General features: G+C 40.3%; 2 pseudogenes across 1 annotated transcript; both read left to right on the top strand.

The window, feature by feature from the left end:
• Positions 1-4,923: 4,923 nt before the first annotated feature.
• Positions 4,924-15,703, top strand: LOC147888162 (uncharacterized; annotated as a pseudogene).
• Positions 15,704-22,434: 6,731 nt separating this feature from the next.
• Positions 22,435-24,055, top strand: LOC147888163 (isoaspartyl peptidase/L-asparaginase 1-like; annotated as a pseudogene). Its single transcript, XR_015543136.1, has 4 exons — positions 22,435-22,839; positions 23,010-23,241; positions 23,317-23,384; positions 23,539-24,055. The product of XR_015543136.1 is annotated as an isoaspartyl peptidase/L-asparaginase 1-like (transcript).
• The last annotated feature ends 2,533 nt before the right edge of the window (positions 24,056-26,588 follow it).

A 26,588-nucleotide genomic window follows, 5' to 3' on the forward strand; every position in this document is an offset into this window, starting at 1 on the left:
TGTGTGTGCTGATTTGTTTGTCTGCCTGTGTGAAACTATGCACAGGTTTATGTGTGCGCCTAACAAAAGCAAAATTGCAAGGTGGAAGCAAATTTGATGGTGCCTTATCTCTACACGTTTTCGTTTGTATGCATAGTCTGCCTATGTTTATGTGTCTGCATGCCGATTTTGTGTGTGTGTGTGTGTGTGTGTGTGTGCAAGTGCATGTGCACGTTTTTGACCGTGTCATGTGTGCATGCATGCATGCGCGCGCGCGTGTGTGTTCGTGTGTGTGTGTGTGTGTGTGTGAGAGAGAGAGAGAGAGAGAGAGAGAGCAGTTTATCTATCACAGCCCAACAACTCCACATTCATCATGGCTGAGTAGTCAACACAATAAAGGGCCTCACCCAATACAAGATCTGATTTCTTGAGGTTGAGGTTTAGTGGAAGGTAACATATCTTCATACGATCTGTCGTTGAGTCTCTTCCTATTGATGTAGCTATCCTTGTAATGCACAAGGCTTCAAGACTGGTGGGTTATCTGTTTTACGATATCTCCCTTCGAATAATTGTTTTTATCCTATGTGCGGGTTGCTTAAAGGAGGTGGTTGAGACATGTTGTGTTAAAGGACATGGTGTCAACATTATATCTCTCACAGGTCATATCGAGTGCAAAAAAGGCTTGTCAAAGGTGGAGTGCTGCACAAGTTTAATTTTCGCATATGAATTTCAAGTCAGAGGCTCGACTCTCTATAGTATGGATTTGGCAGAGAAATCATCTTCAGATACCATTATACATTGAAGAACTTAAGAGAGACCACCTTTGCCATCTTACAAGTGCTCATATTTGGAAGGTGTGCCACAGGAGCATGGCTGGTCTGGGGAACTCTAAGGTGGAACATGGGTTTACAATTGCAGATATCCATGGAGGTCACTGCATGATGCATCGCTACAATAGAAACTAAGTCCTAATGGAAGTGCACTAAGAAGAATGCAAGGCGAGCAGATCTGAAGCTAAGGGAAGTTCATATCACTTTTGAATAGATTTCAGTCTAATGTACATCTAGACTAGAGCAGTTGGAGGAGACACAGAGAGAAGGGGCAGAGCCTAAATAAACAATCCCATGATGGAAAAGCAATTGGAAGCCTGTGCGTACTAATAGTCAATTTTCTGAGCTGCTACCTGCATAGATGTAATGCTAATCAATTGAAGCTATGGATTCAACCAAGACTATCGGATGAGGGTAGGGATTATCCCTGGCCATCCTTGTGGCCATAAGCTTTAAAGGAGCTTAAGCCTTACCAAGTCTTTTCACCAAAGACATGCCTTGGGAGGTCCACTCTGAATTCCAGCCATGTGCATGTAAGAAAAGGGTTTTTATAAACTAGAGGGCTATTGTATACAAGGGGCCATCTTTTGGTATCGAAGCATATAACTACATCTACTAAAATTGCGTAAGGGAAACTTGTATACACTGTTCCAAAAAAAACAAATGTGTTTAAAGGACTTTGACACAAAAGGTTGAGAGAGAGAGAGAGAGATCTATTAAAGTCTACAAGATACCTCATAGGTCTATGAGATGAAGTACAAACAACCAAAAAGTGACTTTCTCCATTTGGATAACTAGATAGTCGAGGGGGTGCACAAAGTCAGCTCCTCCTGAGTTATATAGGGTGTAACTACAACTTGATATTTCTATATAACATTAGTTTAAGACTGAGAGTATTTGGGTTTGGATTTAAAGTCTCTAATCAATGCATGCCCATCTCGATAAACTGCCCATTTTCTTGCTTTGCGTCTTCCTTGACTTTAGAGAGTTCACTATTTCTTCGTTTCAGTTGTTGGATAGGGGTGATCCAAATATTTGTGTGGCCTTCAGTTTATGTGTTTGTTTGAGGATCTTAGCTCTTGCTGTCCTCCCTCTGAAGTTGTGTGACATTTTGATTGACATTGCATATTTCATTTACATCCCATTAAACTTGCGGAATTTCTTGCTTAAGGCATATGGAGGCAACCATCTTTCAACCCCCTAATGTGTAAGATTGTTCTATTTTTCACTTTGGGTTTTTACTTTTCTACTTCCATGTAAAGATTAGCTGCATTTACTTTGTTGCTAGCATTAGTAATCATCTCTTCTTTGATAGAATTTACTTGATTGGTGATCTCCTTAACCGTGGAGACCAATTGTGGTGTTGGTGGAAAAAGTTGCATCTATGTAGTACTTTTGTCACAATTTCCTTGTTTTCCGTTGCTCTTCATGGTGGCTGCTGGGGTTTCATCCCAAGTTGGTTTTAGGGAGGACTGTAATGAACTAAGCTTGTGAACTTAAAAGTGAGGTAAAAGATAGAACTATGGGTTGAACTTTGAACCTTGGTACCTTAGAGCTTTTTCCATAACTATTTTGAACAAATTGGCGGCAACGATGAAGCCACCTATCCCCATCACTGACCCAAAAGTGTGGCACACGTATGCATGCTCCCTCTATGATGCCTTGATGCAGACACCGCCAGATATGTCCTTCATGCCTAGACCCACATCAAAATGTATGGGTTGCACTTCGTCGTCTACACAATCGGAGTACAGGACCACGAGGGCCTCCCAACTCAGCACTGTGCACATGGACATGACGTCCTAGCCTCGATCCTAGCACAAAGGTTTAACCAGGTTGTGTCACGGCTTTTCACCTGCTTGGAGTATCACCACTATTGTGCTGATACACAAAACCGAGGACCCTATGGAGACGGGGAACTATCGCACCCTTATGATTGGCCACACTTTGGCCAAGATCTATGGATCAGTTCTAGAGAGGGAACTCAACAGTCATATAGAGGCTCGGGGGCAGCTGGCATTAGGATAGGTAGGATTCCGAAGACAGCACTCTACCCTAGACTATATCTTTCACTTTGACGGCTGTCATTGAGGAGGCGAGGTCTAGACACCAAAAGGTCTACACATGCTTTGTAGACTTCGGAAGGCTTTTGACACTGTCCCACGATCCTGCATGATCAAGAGGTTACAGGAGATGCAGATTCCAGAGACATTCATAAGGGGGGTGATGAGCCTATATGAATCAATCAGAGGCAGAGTTCGTGCCTCAGGTGGCCTAACGGATTGGGTTGAGAGTACGATCGGAGTGAAGCATGGTTGCCTCCTCTCACTTACTCTTTTCGGGCTTTACATTGATGAGATCACCTCCTTCATAAACCGCCTAAGAGGTGTCACTATTGGCTGATCTCATGATACAAATATTGCTATACGTTGATGATAATCCTTATCTCATCCTCAGCAGAGGAGTTGCAGAGACATTTGGAGGCCCTAGAGGTGTTCTGTAGAGAGAGAGACCTGACACACTAGATGGTCAACCTTGGGAAGTCCAAGGTTATGGTACATGTAGTATCCGTCGACTCAGTTTCACTTATCAAGCCGAGCTAGTGGAGATAGTGTAGTCCTACACATATTTGGAAGTAGTCTTCAAAGGGCTCCTTTTTACTATGACACTTGCAAACCAGACAACTCTCACATGGGGATGGGGGGCTCTGGCCTGATTGGAGAGAGAGTGTTTCCAGGCACACTTTCAGGATCCACCTACGAAGTGATGGCTTTTCGATATGCTAGTGCGACCGACTGCCATGTATGCAACACTCGTCTTGGGATGTGATCTACCGATAGCAGTGTGGAGGAGATTTGAGCGGCTACAGGTGACCATGGAATCTAGGATGATTTGGAGCAAGCCCTCAGTCCCGCATGAGATAGTACAGGCAGAGTTTGCCATGACATCACTATAGATTGATGTCATCTTCAGACAGTGACTTTCATCCATAGAGTCAGGGACTTACCTCATTGGAGATTACTGAAGCTAGCTATAAAGTCATCCAAACGACTAGATGAGGGTGGGACGGACACATGGTATGCACGTATATCCACTTGGTTTGCCAAACACGGGATTCAGATGGATAGGCTCCCTTTCTTTGAGTATAGTTTGGATGCACCCCCTGAGTTGATCCCGCGAGATGAGATTAACCATATCATCCGGTTAGATCTTCTCCAGCTCCACAGGTCTCAGGCTTGGGGGGGAGATTAGGAGCTCCCCATCGCGACCATTTCTTAAATGTCTCAAAGGAGAGATTCATCATTAGACCCATATATCTCGAGGACAAAAGAGTCTCACACACACTAAGGATCGCCATTGGGCAGATGCGGGTTTCATCCCATCAACTGAGGATTGAGACAAGGAGAGTAGCACATATACCTAGCGGACCTGCATGTTATGCACACTAGGAGTGGTTGAGACAGAGGAATACTTTCTCTGCGTCTGCCCCGCCTACTACGAGATCCGGGGACGATACCACAGTCTCTATCAAGATGGGAGTCCACTATCACGATTAATCCACTTCCATGACTAGGTCTGCATTGGGCTCTATCTGCTTGAGATGCACCGACACAGGGAGACCCTACTAGGACAGAGATTGTCGAAGGTCTTATCAAGTTATGGGGCTACCATGCCATACTGTTAGTGATTGAGATGGCAAGTTTAATAGCCACTTTTAGAAGGCTATCTTCATAAGTTGGAAATATAGTTGATACACACATATCTTTCAACTCCCATGTTTCATTATCCACATTCAAATGGTCAGACATGTGTCGTTCAAACATTGGAAAATATGAAATGTGCACATGTAAGTAAAAAGAACATCATCTTGCATTTTTGGACTAACCCCCATCCAGTGGTCGGGTCTTCGCCTCGAAAAGATATGATAATCTCATCCATCCTATCTGTGAGGAAAGCCAATCTCTTACGACTCGTCAGTCGTCATCGATAGATCCTCTGTGCCTCAGGCGATGTCAGATGACTCAAAGCCTGCTGCTGTGTGAAGTGGGCTCTCGCCTCTCTGCACTCATCGTCGAACCAAGGGTTCTGAGGCATCTTCCCATCTCAGGCCCACATGGATCGGAGGGTCGTGGGAAAAGGTCTGATAGCAACGTCTTGTACTACTGAGACAAGTGTGTCGGAGGCGCTGGTGAGGTTTATATCATCTCCAAGTAGAGCTGGGAGCTCCTTGGCTAGGTGGCTCATGTACACTGGGTCAAGGGCACAGTCAGAGTGGATCTGAATGCGTGGGGGGAGCTCTCCTTGTGGTTGGCATGGTGGTGGAGATATGGAAGGCCAAGTATGAGTGGTCAGCTCCGAGGGGGGGGGGGGATGACGAAGTCATGTATTCGTGAAACAAAGTCTAGTGGCCCTAATAGATAGTCCAATGTACTAGATCCACCATGATGTGGGAAGCAAATGAGTCTCTTGGAAGATGGCCCTCTATGAAGGCCATTAAAGATGATCGGGTCATGGATTGCCCCCAGCTCAAGCAGATATCATCCATGTCCTGTCACCTGTGGGGCATCCGCAGAATGCCTTAATATCCCAAGCTCAGCTGCATCTAGTTTTGGGACTATGCGCGGGTCTCTGTCATCAACTGAGAAGTCAAGTAGGCCCTCTTGTCTATTTCTTGTCCGTGCATTGAAGTCCGCCAGTAGGAGGGTGTCTCCTTGTCTGGAAAACTCCACGATCTCATCATGGATCGTCTCATATGGGCTATGTCCATTTGTAGTGATCTCTCGTGCATAGGTTGACGTGTCTGGAGGAAAGTAGCACACTCCAATGAAGATAGGCCGAGCATCTGGGAGTTGAACTCATATCCACATATGTCGTGTATGCTCCTCTCTTCAAACCATAGAAATGAGTGGTCTCAATTGTGATTTGAAAAGGACAGCCGCTCCCCCAGAGCCTTGAATTCCACTATCTCTTGTCAACTCTCTTCTGTGAGCTAACTCCCATGTGTATCCAATCATTGTGGATAGCCTCGACTCTCATGTGTTTCGGTGGAGAGAGAGAGAGAGAGAGAGAGAGAGAGAGAGAGAGAGAGAGATTATATGTATCTATTAGTGATGTCAAGTGGAGACTAAGGGTCGGTCTTAATGGCATGTCTTTTATGTGTTTGTGCCCATGATCTTGCCCTATTTAGGATTCCAAGGCATCTTTTATGTAGAACCATCTTATTTTTCGGTGTGTGGATACATAGTGGAGAGTGACTCCATATTCTCGTATTTTTATCAGATGTGCAACAAGTATGGAAAACAATAAGCTTGTGGTGATCATATTTAATGCCTCTTGATGGGCATATTTTGCAAAGTTTTTCCTCTCTTGGTAGATCTCTAAGGTATTACAATTGGATTATGAGTTTCTCTCACAATGAGTTGAATAGAATGATGAAGATAACAAAGTCTTGCCAATTATGAAGCTTCAGAGTAAGAATTTGAACCTTATGATTTATCCCAAAGTGAGCTAGTCTTGTTGCTCAAGTACATAGATTGCTATCTACTCCATATGCTCATTATGAAGCATTAGAGTAAGAATTTGAACCTTATAATTTATTCCAACGTGAGCTAGTCTTGTTGCTCAAGTACATAGATTGCTATCTATATGCTCATCTCATTACACAATTCATTCTGTCATACACAATATGCTTGACTTTCATCACTCACCATGTGACTCTTATTATATATAGGCTTTCATATGAACACAATCCATAGGTTGACGTGGAATGTGGATCCCCTTAAGTAATTTCACCACCTCTTGATTACATTCGGCTATGCAACCCATTCAAATCCAAAGTCTGAAGTTTCACACGGAGTTGTAACCAAATTTGTAGGAAAGCTTGAGAGAAGAATTGCCTTTGTGCCTTCATCTGCCACATTCCAATTGAGAGCATGCATTTTCTTCAAAGTAGCTAGCATATGATTGTAATGAGTGAATAGAGACTCTAGCATGGTGTAATTGTCAATTGCTATCTTCGTCACATCAACATGGTAGACATAATCTTGTCCTAGAGCTTTGCCTAGCATGTTGGTTGCTCTTTTGTTCCTCAACTCCTAATCCTGCAATCTTTTCACTAACTTAATTGTTATTGGGCTCCATTTCTACACCATAGACCACATTGCAAAGCCCTTTCTCCATAAATAGAAGTCGAACTTCCAATTGCTAAGACACAATAAATTTCCATTGAATAGTGTTACGAATAGCTTCCTTGTAGTAAAAGTTTCCATCTTTTGATGTAGGACCTCATTGTGGTATCAATTGAAGGAATTACAATTGAATTATGAATCGCTCTCACAATACAATTGTAAAGAATTATGAGGAAGAGAAAGATGGGGGTGATTATGAAGCAACATAGCAATAATTTGAACCCAAACATACCTCTATTTATTCCAAAACGAGCTAATCTCTATCCTTGAGTACACAAACGATATTTGGTGATCATACTCATCCTAATACACTAATCCACAATTGTGATAGACTAACCCACAAGACATTCAACTATCATAATGGCCCAAATACATGATTCATTCTTTCATATATAGCAGACCCAACTCTCATCACTCAACAACTTTATAATGCACAGGTTTATGTAGAATCCCAAAGTGCTATAGTTGATCTTGCCATTGCCATAGGTAATATTACCTTTGATTTCCCCACCACTTGATTAGATTCGGCAAGCTAACACCTTATCATGCAGGAGTCTTTGAAACATTGCTCTACATGGCCAATCCAAATATCATTAGCAACCTCATTTAAGGTTTAGTACCCCAACAATCTTCCAATTGTCCTTTTCCACCACAAGATTACAAGACTTCTTTCTTATAACTTGCATATAAATTGTCTCTAAAAAAGGCATGCACTTGTCTCCATTTTGTAAAAGTGTACTACATCTTTCGCTTATGCAATAACTTGTATATCAGATTTTACTTTACAAGCTTTGTGGTGGGGAGCATTCCTTATACAACCTTTGCATTTGGTATCCTCCATTTCTTGCGGAGGGTCTTATAACCATAGTGAAGTAATGTTATGTTGGCATTGAGCCTCCCTTTCCAACTATAGCATGCATGAATTAGTTAGTGAAATAGGATGAGTAGTTGAAATTTAGTCCATAGGTCTCTTATTTTGAATCTCTTATACACCTTTTCCATTGGCTTCCATTATCCCTTGGCGAGTTCTAGAGCCCAAATGTAGCATTCAGAGAGAACCATTACGTATATAAGCATATTGTATAGTCATTGATTTTTTGCATTTAGCTTGGAAGCTAAAGATCTAATATTCTTCTTGTATGCATGTGTTCTATTTGTTATTGTGTGTGAAGCCTAGGTATTTTTATTATTGAATCATATCAACGACTTGTTTGCCTAAATCAAATGCTATAATTTTGCATTATATCTCAATGTCAATGTATGCACATATGTTACACACGCATGCATGCACACATATATCTGTATGCACGTGTGCACGTGTCACATGTGTACACACAATTTATAGTGGAAGATATATATAGTGACATCTTCCTTCTTATGAGTGTATGTTTCTTGCATCTTTAGAGAAGGAAATTGGTAAGGTGTTCAAGATGTTATCTACATACATGTAGGGGTTATCTCTATACATTTGTATAATGAAGATATAAGTAGTGGTAGCTCCCTTCTTGTAAGTGTATGATTGTATGTACTTTGTTGTGTTTGTGAGAGGACAACATTAAAGAGTTTAAGATATATCCACATTAAGATATATCCACACATGCAAGTAAGTGGTGGATGAGGTGTGTATACTTAGAGCAAATGGCATAAATAGTAGTAACTTCCTTCTTATGAATATTAGGTGCGATTCAAAGATTCATGGGCTTGATTGAGAGATCAGTGGAGTGATCCTTGGTACAAGGGTTGTGTGTTGGTTAGTGTGACCAAGTTTGGTGATAGAAGGTTCCATTAGGTATGATTGAGAATCTCCTCTTTACACTCTCTTTTCAACCACCCCACACACCAAGCACACTAATCCTCCCATACCTCCTCTAATCCCTTCTCAACCCATGTACTCATTTGCTCCTTACTCCACTTGTGACTTAAACTTCACTTGTGAATAAATTTTTTAAAATTATCTAAGAATCCATATGATTCTCTATATTTCTAGGTAAAGCGATAACAAACCAGAGAAAACATGCATTATCTATCTACCCAAATGTAACTATGATGTTGTTACACCTAGTTTGTTTGGATGGTGGTAGGTAAGTGGACCCCTTGACCTTAGAACCTAGACGACCTGAGGATTCGACACTTGGACTACCTGAGGATTCGACATCTTTTTCCAATATTGTGTTTGTCAAATTTTTGCAAACTCTAGTTGTTGCACTTTTAAACTTAGATGTATGAAACAATTTTTTCCTTATTTGTTTTCCTTTTTTCAACTATTTATCCAACTAATGGAATTAAGTGTATGGCTCAATTATTGATGGGACTTTTTAATCTAAAAACACACACACACACACACACACACACACACACACACATCTCTCATAGCATTGATACAAATGTCACTAAAATCATCAATATAAGCATTGCAACAGTGTACTATCAATGTTTATAGCAACGTTTGGATTGTACTATCGATGATTTTATCATGTAGAGTGTACTATGGAAGTTTTTCCCGATAGTTTTGTCAATGCTTATATTGATGCTGTTAGTGGCAAAACCCAACTTGAATCACATTTTGCCTCTTAGTTTTGCCTATAAACTCTCATGCTCCTTGCTTCCTTGCTCAAGCCCATTGCCCCCTCCTTGTCTATTGCTCCCAAGGCATTACCCTAACACTCTCCCACCCTTCCAAAGGCCTTTCCACCAATCATCTGAAGTTTTTCTTCCAAGAGACGGAGTCCATACATAATAAAGCAATACCACCCCCATCACCTGATCTAGCTCCACAACTTTGAGATAGCATGAGAAACTGTGATATGCCAACAGATGGTGCATGATCACCCACAAATGATGGTCCCTAGAGTGCAAAGCAATGCCCTTATAGTGGTCCTCATTGGCTATAGTGGAAATCCATTATTGTAATTAAGTCACGCAGGCCAAATTACTAGCCTAGTGGTATCAATTATCAACCATTTGGAAATTCAATCAACTAGATGGCTAGATCAAGAACCAAAATTTGAGTGCATTCAAAGAATACGTTAGCTACCAAAGAAGTGATGCATCCCAAATTACCATCCCATTGGTATCATTGATGACTATTTTTTATTCCTATCTATGTCTGATTAATAAAAATTTGAGCTATTGATTAATCACCCATGCCAGCCCGGTGACATCAATACCATGGATATAAATAAATTAAATGACTCTTAGTTAGTGGGCTTGTGCTTACATGCAAACTATTTTTTATTCCTATCTTTCAGATGCCAATATGGTAATTAACTCACACATGCCAAATTACTAGCCTAGTGGTATCAATAATCAACCATCATCAATGACATTCAATCAATTAGATGGCTAGATGTGCACTATGTGCATTGATGTTCAAAATTTGTGCCTGATTAATCAAAATTTGATCCACCAATTAGTGCCAGATTGGTGGCATCATTCCCATGGCTGGAGATAAGTTAAGCTACCAAATCAAGTCACTATGTGCAATGAGTAGAAGAACCAATGCATTCCAAGAAAGCATTAGCTACCAAATTAAGTCACACATGCCAAATTACTAACTTAGTGATTGATGACTATTTTTTAATATTGCACACCATTTCTTATTCCTGTCTATTATGCATGCATTTGATTAATCAAAATTCATGCCGCCTCATGCATGCTATCCTCCTGGTGACATGTTGGAAATGAATTAAGCTACCAAATTAATCATGGACAACAGTTAACTAGTAATTAATTATTCTTTATGAGCTGTCAAGTCACCAACTCAATGGCTATCACTCTACTTAATCATTTGCAAGTGTGGTGGTATTGTGTCATAACTTCAATTAATCAAAATTCAATCAATGCATCCAATTAATTATGAGCATAGTAGACATACATATATGATATTTTATGCATGCATCTAAGTAATCATTGGCTCAAATTTAGTAGCACCTACCCAGGATGGCACTTGGATTAAAAAATGCATGACTTAACCATCAAGATGGTGGGCCACAAAATTAATAATGCCAAAACATAGTGGCACACCACGACAATGGTCAAGGAAAATTAATTCTTATTAGTGGCACTAGTCACCCATCATAAATGTTTAATCTAGACCTTGCTCTTGCCATTTCTTTCTTCACTATTTCCTCTCCAACTCCCTTCACTATTTCCTCTCGACCTTACTCCCTTGAATTCTTGTTGCAACTTCTATCCTCTCTCATAATCATTCTCTCCTCCTCCCCTACACAATCCAAGAGAGCTCCTCACACAATCTTTCCTTCCCCAATGTTGAAGCCATGGCATGCAATATCTCCTCATAGAATTGAGACACATTCCCTCCCCTAGTGTTGAAGTCACAGCATGTGGGATCTTCTCACATAACCTTCAAACCCTCGATATGGGTTCTCTAATCAACTTCACCAAGATGACGATGAAGTGAACGTGAACATTATCTATCAGCACCACAAGATTAACGTCAATGGAAGCTTGGTTGAAAAGGCTCTTTTGGCATCCCAGAGGTAGTTTGCAAGCACAATTATTGAAGATCATGGAAGAAATAGTATATTTTAGACTTATAACCCAATGCTCCAATTAGTGTAGATGGTGGAGTTAAGGTTTTGAGCTTGCTGACAGATGTTCAAGAAAAGCTAAAAAAGACAAGTCAACTTTCTTAATATGAGAAGAACAATGAAGTTCTAGTAGTAGGTTCAAGCAATAGTAGAGAAATTGAACAGACGTTAGGTCTATTTCTCAAGCATGTTGAACAACTTGAAGAATTTCATGGATGGCAAATCCAAATTTTTAGCTTAGTCAAGCTAGGTTGGAATGTACCTAATGGGGATGACCCTGCAATCAATTTATAAGAAAGACCAAAAGGAGATAAAGAGAATACACATGAAAGCCATCAATGCAACAATGAGAGCATGCAATGTGAGACATTCCTCAGGGTGGATGCAAAGGCCTAAGTAGATGAGGAAGAAGCAAATGTCTTGCAGGCATAAGGTCATGTTGAGGCCGCTGAGGGCCATGAAAAATAAGACTTTTGATATCACTAGTGACACTCAAAAGATGAAATATGTACCAATTAGATGTCAAAAATGCTTTTCTCAATGGTTACCTAGATGAGGAAGTCTACATGTAGTAACCAGTAGGGTATGTTAAACTAGGGAAAGAGCAACAGGGTTTTCCATCTCAAGAAAAGTCTCTACAACTTAAAGCAAGCACCCAAAAGTTGGTACAACAAAATTGACAAGTATTTTGCTAATCTAGGATACATAATGTCCAATGTAAATCATACCCTCTACTACAAAGTTCAAGGGGAAGACATTACTATTCCACTTTTGTATGTAGATGACATGATTGTGTGACAAGAAGCAATGATAGCTTCATCTAGAAGATGAAATAAGACTTATTTGTTGAGAGTTTGATATGGAAGATCTTGGATAGACTCAGATAGCACCTTCATTGTATTGAGTTCCGGAGAGACTCAGACAACACCTTCATGAGCCAGCAAAGATATGTGGATAGTCTCCTAAAGAAGTTTCATATCGCAGGATTGCAAGGTTGTAGCCACTCCCATGGAGAGAGTTTGAAACTTAACAAAGATCCAAAAAAGCTTACAATCAATGACAAGCACTATCGACAACTTATCAGATCACTTATATATCTTACTATCACACAAGGTTAGATATTTGCTATGCAGTAAGTTCACTTGCACAATTATGATAAATCCAAAATAGTCTCACTATAATGTAGGCAAAAGAGCCTTGAGATACACTAGAGGTACAAGACAGTTAGATAGGAAGCCATCCAAGGTTGCATGGATACTATGACAATTGACTATGCAAGAGTTCATGAGACTACAAGATCCACACAAGAATACACAATTTTTCTTGGTCAAGGTACTATATCATGGTTTCAAATACGCATCGAATTGTTTCTTTGTCTTCAACTAAAGCATAATATAGGGCACTCACAACAGGTGCATGTGAGGCTACATTAGGAAAAAAGGGACCTCATTTTGGGGCCTTTTAGCCAAAATGAAAAATAGCTCTCAACCAATGGCGATAGGGACAACGTAACGTTGGGAAAAGTAAAAAATTTTGAATTTTTTTTTGGAATGTCAAAGCAAGAAATAATATTTTATGCATGTAAAACTATCAATGACAAATAAAAAATTTGGTCGAGGTACTGACACGATTCTACTATCTGACAATGTCTTATTTAAAAAAATCACCAATTGAAATGTGCTTTCCCTCCCAAACTACCGTCCCCTCCCAAATAACTCTTCCTACTCTCTCTCTCTCCCTCTCTCTCTCTCTCTCTCTCTCTCTCTCTCTCTCTCTCTCTCTCTCTCTCTCTCTCTTCTCTCTCTCTCTCTCTCTCTCTCTCTCGGTTGCTTCATTGTATGCATTCCTTTAACCTCTAGATTGGGTTGCCTTCTACGAGTTTACCACTAGTAACTTGAAGTACCTCTAGGAGCAAGGTACAACAGTGAGCTCTTTGCTTTGTCAATCTCTCTCTTTGAATTTTCATAAGTTTGCAATGAATTCTTCGCTTTTGCAAAATGGTGTGTTTATCAGAATGCTGCTGACTAGAATGTAACTTTTGCAAGTTTTTCGTGGGTACAACAAACTAGTAGCTGGATCTCAATGTTTGAGAAACTTTCTTTATCAAAATATCGAGGAGCAATGTACAAGATTGAGCTCTTTGATTTTTCAATCTCTGTCTTTGAGTTTTTATAAGTTAAAGTGTTAGGTTGGATAATATTCTTTTAGTTTTTGATGAACAAGTGTACTTTTGCAAAATGGTGTATTTATGAAGATGCTGCAAAATGGAATATAACTTTTGAAAGTTTTTCGTGGGGACGACAACCTAGTAGTAACTAGACCTGGTTCTACGAGAAGCTATGTTGATCATAATATTGAAGAGCAAGGTTAATATTAGAGCAATCTCGTTGCTTTCTCAATCTCTCTCTTTGATAATATTCTTCAAGTTTTCAATAAGAAGATTGTGCTTATGCAAGAGTAGAATATAATGTGTGCTCCTTGATTTGTCCATTGAGTTTTTCAAGTGTTCGAGTATAAGTTTGAATACTAGTCTCAATGGCATGCATCGATAATTAGAACTGTTCTTATGCAAAATGTTGTGTTAATCAAACTATCGAGGACGAAGCTATAGATGTGAGGAGGTCCTTCCCTCATCGACCTCTTTCCTCTATACCTTCAATCGAAGTTGCCAATAAGGTTGCTGTGGATGGTTGCTGGCAAAGATTGATGTTACCCAAAGGAAGTCGGGTGCTCATGCAACCAAACATAAGGAAGAAGCCATGCTCAAGTAATCCCTTTTTGGCATCTTGGAAGGGTAGGGTGAAAGATTTTAGAACCAAGGGGGGGATGAAATCAATAAAGGAAATATTGGTTCAACATGTACACATGCATAGAGAGCTTGTCTTGTGAGAGAATTATAAAAATTATCTTCCACAACATAGAACAAAATTATAAGTGACTTCATTGAGAATTCATATTTCATAATTAGAGAATTTCTTGAACCTCAATGTCTTGATTTTTATTTTCAAATATATATCCTTCATCTTATGAGCAATGGCAACTTATGGAATACATTTTAGGATTCATCGATGTGTTACATGGGTCCATAGGAAAATTGCAATATCAAGGTAAATCGGCAACAGAGTTAGCTCAGTCAAGAGTCTTTTTCTATGATCATTTCTATCAACTATTGGATAAAGCCAACACATGGTGTGTTGAAGAAACTAGCTCTCCCAGCATGGAATACCATTGATTGGCCAATTCCCCATGGAAGTGTAGAGTCATATAGAGCCATCTTGTTTATAGAAGTACAACGATCCTTACGGCCAGGGATACAACGATCCTTACGGCCAGGGATTGCTAATAGAATTAAAAAAATAACTATTTGCATGCCAATAATGGTATTTGTAGATCCATTCAATAAATTTTTTTATCAAGACTTGCAAGATGATCTCACTTATAATGCAAATGGTGCTGAAAGAATTCTTGACTTCTTGGATTTGGTTGGGACATGATAACATCCAACCTAGTATACTATGAGGTTGTGCACAATGCCATTAAACTTAAGTACATGATTACCACTCACAATTTCATACTATCCTTTTACTATAGATGTAGTAGAATGATTGGGAACCAATTGGCTCCAATGAATCAAGATTTAAACTCTTTTGGTCCTGAGAATGAAGCACTTCATATCACTATTAATGAGAATGAAAATTTATTGGGAATTATATCACTTAGACAATGTTGCACACTCACCCAATTATGCCAAGACATTCAAGTGGAGACAGAGGGCAGTGTTGCAGAAGGATTCTCATTCATTCTAAATAACAAGAAGGTAAACCAAGTGTTGAATATAATTCAATGTTTTATTCTTTATTATTGAACGAATAAGAGAAAGACTAGATGTTTTTGCTTTTTAACAGACACCATTGAGTAACACTACATGTTGACAAGTATTGCAACAAAGGGAAAGGACAATTCTGTGCAGAGACATAATTTAGAACTCATGATTACAGATACTCTATTAATACAAGACACATGTATAAAATGATTATTTACATTGTATACAAATGTGATGCAACGGTTGAAAAGTATACATTATAATGTCAAACAAATGGATGATTATTAGGCAATGGTTGCTGTTCAGGCGATGGCTAATGCTGTGAAGGGTTAGCATCCACTTCCTAGGATTATCCTATGAAGAAGGTTGAACACAAAGCTTCTTTTGTGTCTTTTCCTCATCCACCACCTCCTCTACCATATCCTCATCCAGCATCTCTACCAGAGCATCCTCTGCTCTAGTTGTTGAACTTTTCTCCTACACCCTTTAGTGCTGGTGTAGAAGGAGCAAGTTAGAGAAGCTCTACAATAGTTCTAGCTCTAAAGTTGCAGCCATAATCTGCATTGTAACTATATTCTTTCATCATTTTACAAACAACAATGGAAACTCATTTTCTCTTGTATTGTAACAATTTGTCATAAAAAGTTTGTGATAGATACATCTATATTCATGACTCAACTCTCTCTCTCTCTCTCTCTCTCTCTCTCTCTCTCACACTATGTATTACAAACTTCCAAGAGTACAATGTGCCTCAACTCACATAGGAGTCTCTAAAGTAGTTAAAGGATTCTCAAGTCCAGCCTCGATATATGGATGTGTAAGGGGCTCAGGATCCTCACATCTAAACTCAGTATTTGGATGGGGAAGGGGCTTAGAATCCTCATGCCTAGGCTCATAATCCTTAGTATTTGAATGGGGAAGGGGCTCATGATCCTCACGTTAAGACTTAGTAGTTTGAAAAGGCATGACGAGGGTCCTCATGTCCAAATTCAGTAGTTGGAGGAGGAAGTTCAATGAATGGTGGAGGCTTCTAAACTTGGGCCTTAGGGTCCTTAAGTCCAATAAGAGAGTCCTCATCCTTGTCTCAAGTGACATCCTCCATCAATTTTGAGCTTTGTCCCTGATCTAATTTCTTAGAGCTTTCCTCCTCCCCTCTTTTTGCTTGTGGTAACAAGGAGGCATACCGAAGGAGATCTATGGTCATGATAGCTCTAAAGTTGAACACATATTGATAATCATAGCTTTCCTCTCATCTGCACAAACATAAACAAAAATTTAGTTTCAAATTCAGTGTTAAGATTAATGTTATATATAAGTTTTAAATAGATCAATAATGGTGCTTACAGAGGCCTATGTCTCCTCTGTAGCAAAAGTCTCAATAATGTACTTGGTGTTTATAAGGACCCTCCATCCACAAGAGTATGCATCATATTTTTGAGGTGTTTGTGTGCCATCTAGTAGATTCACTAAGCTAGGGCATGAGAGGTTTGGTCATCTAAACCTTAGTTCTTTGAAGGAGATGCATAAAAGTGGAATGATTGCAAACCTACCAGAAATTTCAGATATGCCCGATGTATGTGAAGCTTGCATGATGGGCAAGTAGCATTGGCAGCCCTTTCCTAAAGAGGCCACTAGGGCAAAGGCTCCTCTAGAGCTCATTCACACGGACCTCTACGAAAAGATGGAGACGGAAGCTTTGGGTGGTTCCTACTACTTCATGACATTGATCGACGACTACAGTAGAAGGATATGGATATACTTCGTGAAGACTAAAGACGAGGCTTTTAGTAAGTTTAAGGAATGGCATGTAATGGTTGAGAAAGAATCGGGGAGGAAGGTGAAGAAATTGAGATCAGACAAAGGTGGAGAGTTCACATCAACTGAATTCAAAAGTTATTGCAAAAGTCACGGGATCAAGAGGCAGAAGCCCCCGTCACATACATCACAGCAAAATGGAGTAGCAGAGCGCAAGATGCACATCATCTGTGAAATGGGCAAGAGTATGATGAAAGGGAAGGATTTGCCAAAGACTTTCTAGGCTGAAGCATGTAACACGGCAGTTTACATTCTGAATCGTAGGTACACGAAGGCTGTGAACGGGATGACTCCACTGTAGGCCTTTTCTGGTAAGAAACCTTCAGCTGCACATTTCAGAGTTTTTGGATGTGACAGTTTTGTGCATGTCCCTGATGCTAACAAGACCTAATGGGAACTAAAGAGCTAAAGTGTATTTTCTTGGGCTACAGTGAAGAGGCGAAGGGTTACCGTCTCTATAACCCTGTTACCAATAAGATAATAGTAAGTCGCGATGTGGTCTTCTTAGAACAGCCGCATCAATTGGAGGAGGATGCTTCCTTTCCAAACAACCAGGACTAGGATATCCATCCAGTACCACCACCAACAATAGACCGAACTCCCCCAACGGTGCTTGGGAGGATTCAAGATAAAGAAGATGAAGAAGAGCCTGTAGAACCACAACGGCAACGGCCATTCCCGAAGTGGGTAAAGTAGCTTTTGGACGGTAGATAACCTCTAGCCATTGAGGAGGAACCATCTGAACATCACCGGTCCAAGAGATTAGAGGAGCAAAGAAGGGCGCAGGAACACTTGGTCAACTACGCTTTGATGACAGAGGTGATCCGTGCTAATGAACCCAAGTGTCTTGAAGAGGCACAGGGTGATGATAGGTGGATGGAGGCTATGCAGTCGAAGTATGGCTCCATAATGAAGAAGAACACTTGGGACCTTGTGGATCGACCACCAAAACGCAAGGTAATCAGCACTAAGTGGGTATACAAGACCAAGTACGAGTCCAATGGAATGTTGGATAAGTACAAGGCTCGACTCGTGGCAAAAGAATTTGCACAGGTACATGGTTTTGATTATCAGGATACTTTTGCTCCCATAGCTCGACTAACCACAATTCGCAGTGTTTTGGCTTTAGCTGCTCATGGAAGTTGGCCCGAGTTTCAGACGGATGTAAAATCTGCCTTTTGAATAGAGATCTCAAGGAGGAGGTATATGTGGAACAACCACTAGGTTTTGTGATCCCCGGTTCATCCCCGGTTCAAAAGGGTAAAGTCTGTAAACTAAAGAAGGCACTTTACGGGGTGAAACAGGTCCCACAAGCATGGTACTAGTGGATTGATTCCTACTTTCTGCAAAATGGGTTCAGGAGGAGCCCGTATGATGCAAATTTGTATATCTTCAGAGGAGGAGGCAAGTGTATGATCGTGGTCCTTTATGTGGACGACCTTGTCATAACAGGGAACCATGAAGAGAAGATCTCATAGACAAAGCATTTGCTAAGAAGAGAGTTTGAAATGACATACCTCGGACTAATGCATTTCTGTTTGAGAATTGAAGTTTGGCAAGAGCCAAAACAAACCATCTCACAGCTGAAGTATGCTGGAGAGATACTGAAGGCATTTGGCATGGCTGAGTGCAAGACAGTTGGCACCCCTATGGAGGTTGATGTGAAGCTCTCAAATGAGGATTCATCCCCACTAGTGGACGAAGCGAAGTACATAAGGCTTGTGGGCAGTTTGATTTACTTGTGTAGCACGTGGTCGGACATCAGCTTTGCGACTGGTGTACTAAGCAAGTTTTCCAATAAGCCCTGGGAGAACCATTGGAGGGCAGGGATGCAGGTGCTAAAATACATCAAAGGCACACTTGATTATGGCATCACCTATACCAAGGGCAACATCTTGACCAGATTCTGTGACTCGGATTGGGCAGGAGACGTGGACAGTAACCACACAAGGGTATGCCTCCTATCCGCTACAAAAGACAACTAGTGCAGTTGCAAGTAAGCATTTAGTTTAGTGCAATTTCCAAACGTACTACTATGCTGACATTTATGGTTGCAAGTTGCGATTATCGTAGCTCGGTCTTCAGGGTTTGGGCCGTCAGCCACAATGATCTGGTCAGTAGGTGGCCCATCCAAATCAACTTTCACAATGATAAACGCAAGTGTGTTAATGATAGAGGAATGATGCTCTAACGTTCTCCAATTGATTCACCACACATGGCGCGTAGCGGCGTATGACTGTATCTGGAACAAAATAAATATTGCCCTCAAAATGGCTCTCCCTTCAAAATTGTTGTGGTTGCATCTACACGAAGGGAGAAAGAGGATGTGCTGCCCTCGCTTGCTAATAGTAGGACCTTCAATCTTGTAAATTCGTCAACCTCAAATACATCTTTGAAGTCGAGCACATATGCATGGGGGACATGCAATGTAATACTTTCCGAACATGCAAAATCTGTAAGGTCGATATGCATGTGCACAGGGTACGACACATCTTTTTCTTTAAAGGTACCATATTTAGCAAGCACTCTCCCCTCAAAAGCAGATCGATGCAAAACAAACTCAAATAGTGATGCTATTGATAGGACTGTAGAGGGGCCGGGTTCACGGCACTACTACTTGCACCAACACATTCATTCCTCCAAGTTCATATCCATCGTATGGAGTGAAGTTTTCTCCCATTGGTTTTGGAGAATTGCCATCAATGTTGCAATGGCTTTTCCCATCTTGTATGCCCACATTTGAACTTGCTAGAAAGTTTCAATATGAAATGTGTGAGGATAATTCAAGTGTCTATCTTGACTTTGTTGTCTTAAACCTATATTTTTAGTTACTATGTGTCCTACCCTCACTACATCTTTCGAAGTGCTTTTCTTTCTAAGTATTTGTGATTGGAAATAGGAGACACTATATGATTTTAAATTATTAGAAGTTGGATTTCCAATTCAAGAAAAAGCCTAGGTAATGTTGTGCGCCCAAATCATACTTTATATTTGTTAATGCCAAGCTTGCAAAATGCTTTTGAATCAATACCAAAAACAATGTTTACTTCCAAAGACTTAAGAACTACAACTGTATTAAAAGAAGGCAAACAAGGCTAACATAGTGTGGCTCTACTAAATAAATGCTCTATGGTTTTTAGGAAGATGTAATTAAACCATGCCTTTGCTAAACATCATGTCATAATGGCTTGCAACTATAGAGGAGGCATTTTGTAAAATGTAGCACCACAAACTTTCAAATGAGGATAGCATTTGTTCCAAAATAAATAAGTTGGAGACAAGTAAAATCTACACTTCAAAAAAGTGTTCATTTTCGATTACATAAGTAGGTGGACATTATTTCCAAGCAAGCAATTACAATGCAAACAATTTGTACTAACTTGTAACTGCTGCAAAGGATGCGTTTCCAACAACGTTACACCACACCATTTTGATTATGATGCATACATGGCATATGCACAAGGACATATGCAGTGGCAAAGTGTGAACCATTGAGTTGCACAAATAAGCTAGCATACATGGCATGAAAGGGTGAAGGACTTGTGCACGAAAGTACCCAACAAAGTGACCTAAAATGGGAGGGTTGGGGGACATATTTAGCACTACCATGATGTCATCTAGTGACGAATTGATTGGCTAGTTAGACTTAGTCAATGGGACCCCTAGAACTTTGGTAGTAGATATATCAAGTTGACTAGATTTGGTTATCGCGGTCAGTTATTTTACATGTGGTGGGCGTCAACGCTCACCATCTTGGGCAAGTTTGGTTTCTTACTCCAAAGTTCCAAAGTTCAGAGCCTCTTCTATAGCCATTGAAGTTTATCAAGGAGCAACAATAGTAGGAGAGGATTCTAGAAATCTAGGAGTAGAGTAAATGCAAGATTCAAGCTACACATTTGGCAATGTTCCAACCTTTAGATGTGTGGTACTCTTGGTTGTTTTGTGATAGTTTCTTCATAATTTTGTGCATTCTACATGTTGATATGAGGATTTGTCTTTAAATAGTAAGTGTTTGTATTTGCAACACCTTTGTACATATGCCATGTACATACTACATTACATGTGAGTAGAGCTCGAGTATTAATGATTCTAGCAACAACATTTCACTACACTAGCTAGCCTCTTAGAAAGCTAGTCTATTTTTTAACAAGTTTTGGATTAAGGAAATTCATGCGATATGAAAATTGGAATTCTAAAAGAGATTAAAAGGAAATTCCTATGATCATAAACTTTTATTCAAAGTTGAGTTTCTTCATGATCTTAATGGCAACAATGAATCAATGCAAATACCTAAATGAGTAAGTCCCTTATACACGGAAAGTCTCATAATGATTCGACAATCTCCATCTTAAGGATTCCTACCTCATCTAACAACCCTAGGTAGCTTATACGTAACTTGGGTAGTAGGTATTAACTAAGGCTTAAGGTTGAGAATGAATGACTCCAAGGTCCAAAATGATCCAAGGATATAAGTGCAATCTAGTTGGGGGATGCCCTCTAGAGCTAGCATTGAATGGTCTAGTTTTCCCAGAAAGTAGGGTTACTTTGAGAACCTTGGTGTTAATAGCTTAACCCTCACATTTAGGATTATGGCTAGGTACTTTTGATACGTGTTGCCATATGACAAAACACATTCTCCATGAGTGTATCCATGTTGTGCAAACTGTGACATATCGTTGTTGGATTCTTACTAAGTGGACATCTAGGTGAGTGGGCTTGGGTTGTCCAAGGTATGGGGATTTTAAAGTAACATCATAGTAGAAACTAATACAAGATAAACATCAAAGTATGCAAAACATTAAAGTGTAAAACATTAAAGGAAAAGAGATCGCCCATGGTCATCTTTAAGATGCAACACAAGCATAGAGGTGAATTTATTTAGTGTAGGTGATTTTCTCATGTGTGGTGGGGGTGTAGGCTTGATATGAGTATGGACTTCACACTTGTCACAATTCTTGGACTCTAGTTTGTGCTATCACAATAAGCTTAGAACAAAAGTGAGGTGCATAGAAGAAAAGTAAGATTTGGTACCATATTGCCATATTGCGATATAATAGGTACATGTAAGGCTATGCATTGGCGGTGCAATGTGCAGAGTGCTTGATGGGAGCTGCAAGTCCCCTTAGAACGCCTTGAGTTGCTTGCCTAGCAATGACTGGCAACTTCTTCTAAGATTCTTGAATCATGCATGGAGTGGCTCAACCGAGTGGCTCAACGTCTTGAATGATGCATCGAGTGGCCAACCCCCCAGAGGCTCATTTTGTCATGGATAAAGCTTTCCATGTCGTTTGCAAACAAGACCCCTTTGGTAGCGGAGGTTGAATGGGCACGGGAGAGACTCCGAGGCACTAGTGTCATTCATCTCCATTAGCTCGGTTAGGTGACTCCCATCTCCATCTCGATTTGGTTGGGAAGTAACTCTTTGAGCAGTTGGTCTTTTGGAAATATTGTAAGTTGGTGTGGAGGAAACAGAAAGTAGATACTAGACAGACATGGGATGGGCGATCGCACTTCACGGTGGAGCTGGAGTCATTCCTCAAGAGATGTCGGTCGAGCTCAAGCACTCTGTGCAGTCGTCACTCCAAGAATGCCTTCACATCGGGGTCTCCGCTTTGCAAGAGTCCCGTTCGGCTCTGGACGTTGCAGAGCTCGTGGTAATTAGTCTTATGCCTCTTGGCCACAGCTGCAGCGGCTGCTTCGTCAACTCGAAAATGCTCTAGATTGCTTATAACCACTTGAGTCTCTTCAATTCGGAGGCTCGATCTTCTGCCCCCGGATGTTTAACTATAGTAACTCAGTAAATCGAGAGTGGAATGTTGGCCAGGTTAGGGCTCTCGAAAACAACCCTATCTTCAATGCGGGGAAAGGCTCTGTCTTGACTACAAGCGAAACTGTTGAAATGGAGGCATGTATTATGGATGGGGTGACACGGACTGTGGAGCAGTTTCTGGTATATCGACTGTAGTGAATCCCATTTCGCTGGCATGATTGGTAATGGAGAAGACGCCTCACATCTACCTGGCATTTGATGGGACCGAAGAATTCGCAAGACAACAGATATAGCTTCCAGCGCTAGCTATTTATTTGAGCCGATTTGCAAATTTTTGTTAGGTGCTTGATGCCTAATTTGCAGGGGTTGAATTGGCTGATCCTAGTCATTTCATCACTGAGAAAAGGACGAGCAGCCCGCAGTAAGCAGGTGTGTGTGTGTGTGTGTGTGTGTGTGTGTGTTTACTGGTTGAACTATACACACAAAAATTCATTTTATTTTTCAAGACGGCACTGTATTACTGAGGATGTTACTCAGGCTTGTACTCTTCCATGTCTTTGATCATTAAGTTTGTCTGTTGCAGATGGATTCAAAGCCTGCTGAAAACCCAGCAATTCACTCTAGTGCAAATACAATTGCACCTGCAGTAGGGAACCAAGCAGTTTTCCCTGACAATAACGTTGTTGGAGAGACAGTTGGGTGTGTCGTGGTTGACAAACTCGGGCACTGTGCAGCAGCCACTTCGACTGGTCACCAGGAAAATGGTAGGTAGAATTGGGGACACACCCATTGTAGGTGCAGGAAACTACGCTAATCACCTTTGTGCAGTGTCTGCTACTGGAATAGGAGAGTACATAATTCGAGCCACTGTAGCTCGTGCAGTGGCAGCAATTATGGAACATAAAGGGGCTTCTCTCACTGAGGCAGTGGATGAAGTGATTGGAAGAAGGCTAGAGAAGGGTACAGGAGGACTTATTGCAGTTTCAAGTACTGGGGACTTAGCAATGGCATTCAACACAAGAGTGTTTAGAGCAGCTGCCGATGAGAGTGGCCACTCTGTAATTGGAATATGGCATTGAAGATATGCTTTGGCATTTGTGTTCTCGAGTATACCAATGAAGTGTATTTTGAAAATTAGCAAAAGAAATATCATCGAGACATATTATTAAAAGAAATATTATAGACACTTCATTATCAAAAGACTCACTATAATCTTGGGTTTCATTTGAAAGACTTGGAGATTGAGAACTTTGTAGATGAAGATATTTTGAGCTTTTCATGTTTCTTTTTTTTCCCCTTAAGGCCATTTGCACTATAAACTGTGTTTTGTTGGTTTTTGTGGGTGACTATTGAACGGAGATAGTTATTGCTTGTCCCACGTTGAACTCACACCTATCAATTGCAAGCGATCATTATTTACTCCTTGATGAACTACCGAGTCGTGTGTGTTCTGATTATTTGGCTGTGGCTGAATTACCCTGGCAGGGGACGCACAAGGTATGTCGATCAACCTTTCTAACCTTAACGCCCTTATTTGGCTTGGGGTCCACATTTATGAAGTGATTGAGAGAAGGCTAGAGAAGGGTGCAGGAGGACTTACTACAGTTTCAAGAACTTGGGGCTTAGCAATGGCATCCAACACGACAGGAATGTATAGAGCAGCTGCCGATGAAAGTGGCCACTCTGTAAATGGAATATGGCATTGAAGATATACTTTGGCATTTGTGTGCCCCAGTATATCAATGAAGGGTAATTTGAGAATTGTTATCAAAAGAAATATTATAGGGACAAAAGAATAATTATAGACACTTCATTATCAAAAGAAATATTATAGACTAGGCACCCTCATTCACAGCTAGATATTTCAATTAACATGATGCTCTTCCTCTGCCTATTTAAAATTAAGACAGTTTGAGCTTTTCATGTTTTTTATTACTTCCCATTAGGTTGTTCTTGGAAGCTCATTTTAAACTCTCTTGCTCTATTCTCAAGGCCATTTGCATCATAAACTGTGCTGTGTTGGTTTAATGGGTGACTCTTGACAGGAGATAATTATTGCTTGTCCCATGTTGAACTCATGTCTATCAATTGCAGCTGATCGTTATTTACTAGTGACTCATGCATGTTCTGATAATTTGGCTGCAGCGCTGTATTACCCTGGCAGGGACTGTCATGTTGGATATCCTTTAGTACACTTCACATTTTGACAAAATAGTAGTACAGCATCTCACGTGATAATGCATGAGGTATGTTGATCAACCTTTTTAACCTTAATGCCCATGCGCTTATATAGCATGTGGGTGTCAACTTTTTACCAGGGTTATCGCACATATCACTCAAAATAGGAGGGAATGCCAGATCTACAGGGGCCAAACCTGAAAAACAAGGAACCAGACAGATTCACAAAAGAGGGATGAACTCTTCACAGTAAGTTAACCCGGATTCTTAACTTGATGGAACAAGGAGCTCAACTGAGAACCTATTATCGTAAGTAAAAGGGGATCCTTTGTAGAAGAGACAATAGAGTGTCTTTATGATGGACCTAACAAAGGATTGTAGAGGGCTTGAATCTAATCTGCAACTACCAGAAGAAGAATAAACCTGGCATACAAAGTCTGCCCAAGATTATGTGCGATGATTGTTTTGCGAAGAAAAAAACACTCTCCAAAGCTTGAGCATTTTAAATCTATGCATCATATGCATCACTTCTAGCTTTGCAGAAGATGTTGCTCTATCATATACATCAATGACATTTTTCCAGCAACATGCCAAGGAGGCAACGTAAGTAATAATTGAGCAATTTTATATCAACGCATAATATGTATTCCTTGTTGACTCCAACACTCCTGGAGTCAACAACATTTTTCCAGCAACATGCCAAGGACACAGCCTAAGTAATAATTTAGCATTTTGAATCAATGCATAATATGTAGTACCTAGTATGCTTAAGATGTCTCCAAAGGCCTTCTATCTCTCATTACTCCACGAATAAAAGAAGGCACAACATGCTTTGCCCTTGGATTTGCTATGTGGACAAGGACCTGAATGCATGCACAAAAACAAAGTGAAATTGTTTGCAATCCAAGGTCCAAATTTGAGCCCTACTTGTTTACAATGATTGAATTGAATAAGTCCAGCTAACGGTTAGACTTGTAAAAATTTGTGCTGCAAGATTATGGTGTTTACATAGGTTGCACATAAAAGATGGCATGAAAGTCGATCATACAAAAGATCTCAAGGAGCCCTCTTGTAAGATGTCTGGTTGTACAGATTTTACCACCATATTCCTGGTTGATCTCATCATCAATGTCTTGCATTACAATGATAGAGACGGACTGCAAAATTCAAGCGGAAAAGATAAGGAATAAAAAATAATGTAGCAATTTGTTAAAAAAAGGAGAACATCGTGATACGTATCAAGTTGTCCTAGATGTATAACACAGTATGGCCCCACCAATCGTTAGGGACTCCATGTATGTAGCTACCCGTTTCTTTTGGCTCACCATGGCCAATCAACCTATGCGTTTAGATTAATCTTTTGAGACCATATTTAAAACATTTTACACCTACGGCTGAGAGCCATTTGTTTGTGCTAAGAATACCATGGATGCATATGTTTGTAAATGTTGAGTT

The sequence above is a fragment of the Dipteris shenzhenensis genome, chromosome 22 (genome assembly GCF_047967505.1).
Source record: "Dipteris shenzhenensis isolate YYH24624 ecotype China chromosome 22, Dip_SZ_1.0, whole genome shotgun sequence".
NCBI classification, from domain to species: domain Eukaryota; kingdom Viridiplantae; phylum Streptophyta; class Polypodiopsida; order Gleicheniales; family Dipteridaceae; genus Dipteris; species Dipteris shenzhenensis.